Genomic DNA, 5,312 nt, shown 5'->3' with positions numbered 1-5,312 from the left:
TCATGTCCTGTTAAATAATTGAGCCTATTTAAACTAACATAGACTTCTGCTCAGCCAACAGAAAGAAAGTAGATGCCTGTAAAACAGTGGAATAAAATGTCATGGATGCATATATATACCTTGTAATTGTAAGTAGGCAACACTCCAAAGATTTATCCAAATGGTAGTTTAAGTTTACTGAAACATGTCACTGATCGAGGATGAAGAGGATGAAACTGTGTCTGCTGCCTTTACAGAGGGGGATCCAGAAAGGCATACTGAGGTATGTTACTGATATTTCTCTTCTCATTCACATTTTGGGTGGAATATAGAGTGTGACATTTAGCCTACACTGAAGTATTGCACATTCTCATCTTTTTAACAGAGCATGACTGGACAGCAGCAGGATGGTTCCTCAACTTCCACTGCACAGACTGACACAGTGAGATGGATGTTCAGGAAACACCAGAGCTTCATTCTGTGGAATTCATGAGCAACTGTATAATTGAATGTCCTCTATGTATTCCCAGTTATCAGTAAAACAGATTTACAAACTGCATTTGCTGAGAAAAATCCAAAAAACAGATTAGGAGGGCAGATCTGGAAATTGAAAGACTGGAGCACAAGTTAGAGGTGGTGATGGTCACAGGTGAATTATGTTAACTACTGGAACATGAACTGAACTATCTTTTATTTGTAGGAAATAAAGAAGAGCAAATGAAATGTGTATCATGTCTTTATTTGCTGTGGTGGTGATGATGGTGACTTAAACTCTAAAGTGATTATTGCATACGGTGTCTCTGACTGCTCTGCTGTCCTGGATAGCTGCAGGTGGATGGGCTCATCATCTGGGTCTTCAGTTTGTAGGGCAGGGTGTTGCTCTCCTCTAATAGTGGTAATATTATGAAGAACAACACATGCCACAGTAATATCACAGGCCCTCTCAGGGGTCACCCTGAGGAGACGTAGGCTCTGGAAACGGGCTTTCAGCAGGCCTATGGTCATCTCCACCCGGGCTCTGGTCCTGCAGTGAGTCCGGTTGAAGTTCTGTTGGGGGCCTGGTTCAGGGTCAGGGTATGAGGTCATCAGCCTGGGTTGTCATGGTAACCCCTGTCACCCAGCAGAAGGCCATCAAACTCTCCTGTAATGTATAGTGGATACATCAGAGTATATTAAAGGACAGAGACAAGAGAATTATATTGTGAAAATCTTTATGCTGCTGACCACGCTGCAGTCTGTTGCTCAGGTTAGACTCTCCATAAATCCTGGAGTCATGAACAGACCCAGACCACTTGGCCTCCACATTAGAAATGATGTATGCAGCATCACATATGATCTGGACAGTGCAGAGAATGACAGATGTTGAACTATGATGCAGTCTTTAACATTTAGAAACAGTCGTCAGTCTACCTGTAGCCTACCTGCACATTTATGCTGTGAATGGACTTCCTGTTCATGATGTGAGGGAGCTGTGATGGGGATGTGTGTGCATCTATGCAGCCAATCACACAGAAAACTTTTCTGACTGTCCTCCATACAGTTGCCTTACTCTGCATCTCCGACATCATATAAAAACTTTCATTTGAAAAGAACCGCAGCGCAACACACAATATCTGCTGGATGTGAGAGCATGACTGCGGCTGGTAATGTAAATGTAAGGACGGATTAGGTTGTTTATGTAGATTATGGACTTGAAACGATTACGAAACGGTACCGCTCAAACCGATAATTGTCCGGAAATGCGAGAACATTTATGCTCGGTCTGATAACAATCTACCGACGAATATTTAATTATCTGTGCAGTAATGCTGCTCCTTTATCCACTGGATCGTTAATAAAAGCTGTTCTACGCCAAAACTCGCTCGCTTACTGACTGAATGAATGAGGAAATGAAACAGCGTGTGTGGCTGAAAGTGGGCGGAGACGGAGAGAAACTCGAGGTTTTCTCAGATAAACCTGCTGGTGAGCAGGTTAGAGTCATAGAGTCTGTTACTGCGGTAACTGACCGAGAGTTGAAGTTACCCCTCTTTGTGAAACAGGCTCGAGTTACCCCGCATTCCCTGGTTAGAGGTACCTCGCTTCGTGAAACGGAAAACTCTGAGTTTCCCTCATTTCAGGGTTAACAAACTCAGAGTTTTCACTAAACCTGCTTCGTGAAATAGGCCCCTGGCGACACTCACGGTAGGTACGTTGATTCTTAACAAGTGCCTCCAGTTCATCACACTTGCTGGAAAGTGAATTGACGTTGCCCATGAGAATAGCCAGTATACAAGGCTTGTATCGCCGTCTCCTAGCTTTTAGCCTAGTGCCGGCTCTGCAAACCCGATACGGTGCTCATAACTCTGCCGGAATGGGGTGATGATCCCCGTGTTTTAACCGTCAGAGAGCAAGGAGGTCCTTCCTTGTGTACTGTATCTTCCCCATGATAATCGTTGACAGACCAACCAACAAACAAAAAAACCCCACAATAAACAAACACGGAGCCACTCGGACTTGCTGCCATCAAACCGGCGCATGCGCAGGTCAGAAGAATTGGGAAATCCCTTGTTGTCTACAGTCCAGTCACTCTTCCAAGGCCTCAACCTTGCCTTTGCCGATGCTCTCCAGAACCATGGCTATGCAGATACTCCTCAAAGAACCCCAAGGCCACTTCATAGTCATATGGGTGTAATGGGACATACACACCTTTAGGAGGGGAGGGTGTAACCCAGGTACCAGGCCTTATTAACAGTCCAGTTCACCAGTTAATTAATTAGACCAATAAATTAAAAATTCATATTTTTTCCATGTGACAGATAAGTTCCAGTCTTGCATAAAATGAATAGATAGGATTTATGGTTAAAAATTGTAAATATGTTAATAGATTAAAAAGATTAACACACACAAGTTCATTTATGTGTTTTAAAAAGAGTATTTTATTTCATTTTAAGTGTGGCGAAAGTGCCTTTCTCAAAGTGTAAAAGATTCGGGAACATGAGGAGTTCACGTGATAGTGTAACCAATCAGACGCCACCAGGGCGTATATGCCTGGGTGCTTCCATTTTTTCTCTCTCTGCCGGATCGTCTTCGAGGCAGCGGTGTGTTAGCTTCCTGCTGCAGACTATGCCGATTTTTGTCTGAGAGGGCCAGATATTCCAAGTCTAAGTCGCTTTTATAGTTAGAGCAGAGAGTGGAGCCTTTCTTTTTGCCATGGTAGATGAGCGGACCGTGGGTTCACAACAGAAGCGGAGGAGAACGTGAGTTGTGTTGATTAGCATTCGGCGCTAACTCGGCGCTCGCTCCAGTCATTAGCCACATCCATTGCTAAATTGTACAGGTTACACGTTACTGAACTCCCATGTCACTGTCTCTTAAAAAGCGGGATCCTGGACTGATGAGAGCCGTGTATTGTGCCCTGTGCCTGGAGTGTGTGTGTGTGTGTGTGTGTGTGTGTGTGTGTGTGTGTGTGTGTGTGTGTGTGTGTGTGTGTGTGTGTGTGTGTGCGCATGAACTGTGAGCCTCTGGTGAGTAACTTTTACTGAAGTTAGTCTGATAAATGGAGTAAAATGTGCTACTTCTGCTAATGTTAATATGGATCAATGAGGCATTATTTCCATGAATGTGGTGGTTAAAAAATGTTTTATATTACAGTGTTTTGTTTACATTCGCCCTCATTCTGTGTTTTTTTTTTTTTTTTTTTTTGAGTGAGCGGCGGTAGGAAATTAAAAGATAAGAGGGAAAGAAATGTTCAGCCGTTCAGGTTCATTTTAAAACTGAGAAATGTATTCTGTTCATTGAATTTACAGTAAAAAGTGGTTAAAGTAGTTATTAAGAAGCTGTGTTACAAACTATATGCATAAGAATGTGTGTTGACATGAATTTATTTAAATTTAAAGTTATATTTTGTCTATGGGAACAACACAGTAACCCTGTTTTTGGCCTTTATAGGCCGAGTCTTCTTTTTCTTCCCCTTCCTTTGTATGGATTCCTGTGTTGATCTGCAATACATCTTCTTCTACTGGGGATTCTTCCTGTGTCTGTAAAGGTAGAACGGGACCTCAGTGGTTGTGGTGAGCCAATCCCCCCCCCCCCCCCCCCCCAAAAAAAAAGAGAAGAGACTGGAAATTAGACAGAGACTGTGATTTATTTAAGAAAAAAAGACTGATTTATTGAGGACTGTGGTTGATATCTCATGTCTGAAGAGCTGAAAAGCTAAAATTGTTTTTTTTTCATGTATTTTTCTACAACTCATTTCTTATTCAATACAACACACTTAAAAACTTATCTTTGATGTGTGTGAGGTTCTTTACTCGGTCACTCACTGCATTTTGCTAATGCACCCTTTCTCCTGTAGCGAACTAAACTTCTGACTCCTGGTCCACAAGGTAATTACTGCACTGATGAAATAAATATCTGTATCTCCTAGTCTTTTACCATTAACAGTTAGAGCTGAGGCAGGTTACACACGCTTTTATCCAAACTGCCATCAGGAAGATTTTCAAAAGAAACTTTCTGCCCAACACACTCAGAGTGTTCAATCACTGTTCACCAATCACTGTCGTGCGCTGACAGTGCATCCTGTGAATCTTCTTCATGGCTGGAAAACAGACTTTAGGTTCATTAGTGCTACCTACCTGTCTGGAGTGTTCATCAGTGTCATCGGTGTGCCAGAAATTTGGAAACTGAGAAAGGTGCGGTTAAATACATTATTTTTTAATGCATTATTTTTTATTCATTAATTAGTCAAAATTAACAAGAGCATAGAGGTAAAAAGCGATATATGCAGTGTTGTCTTCATTTTAAATGCCAAAAGGATTTTGCGGCTCCCAATGTTTTCTTTTCTGTTGGAAAATCGAAATGGCTCTTTGAGTGTTAAAGGTTGCAGACCCCTGGTATAGCACAATCAGAACCATGTTGGCTGTGAGGCCCTGTTCACTCCTGACATGAGCATACATCTCCACATGAGTGATGACTCATTACGGGATCTCACTTCTGCATTTCACATAGCAATAAATATGCAGAAGCTTGGTTAATATTGACCAGCAAAATACAGGACATTTTTGAGAAATTAATTTTGTACTTACTGAATTAAAAACAGGATATTTTTATTATTTAATGGTAAAGCTATAAATGAAGAAGTGACATTTGCATTTCTTATTATTTAGTGATGTACCAAGAGTGGAAATATTAAACACTGTTATTAATAGTGCATACTGTATACAGTTTAAAAATTGCACATACTAAAAAATCCATATAGATAGATGAAGGCTAATGATGGTTTTAAATTCTGAATTCTTGAAGAATTTTTTGCTTCTCAGAAAAACGTTGTTTGAATTTACTTCAGTTTTAACATA

General features: G+C 41.2%; 1 long non-coding RNA gene across 1 annotated transcript; it reads right to left on the bottom strand.

Moving 5' to 3' along the window:
* Nucleotides 1–699: 699 nt before the first annotated feature.
* On the bottom strand, nt 700–2,140 carry LOC127537177 (uncharacterized). Its single transcript, XR_007946785.1, has 2 exons — nt 1,204–2,140; nt 700–1,120 (listed from the first exon to the last, which is right to left on the bottom strand). It is a non-coding gene; the product is annotated as an uncharacterized LOC127537177 (long non-coding RNA).
* Nucleotides 2,141–5,312: the final 3,172 nt, after the last annotated feature.

Source organism: Acanthochromis polyacanthus, chromosome 14 (assembly GCF_021347895.1).
Source record: "Acanthochromis polyacanthus isolate Apoly-LR-REF ecotype Palm Island chromosome 14, KAUST_Apoly_ChrSc, whole genome shotgun sequence".
NCBI lineage: Eukaryota > Metazoa > Chordata > Actinopteri > Pomacentridae > Acanthochromis > Acanthochromis polyacanthus.
The sequence above is the reverse complement of the archived record's forward strand: the minus strand, read 5'-3'. Positions and strand labels throughout refer to the sequence as shown.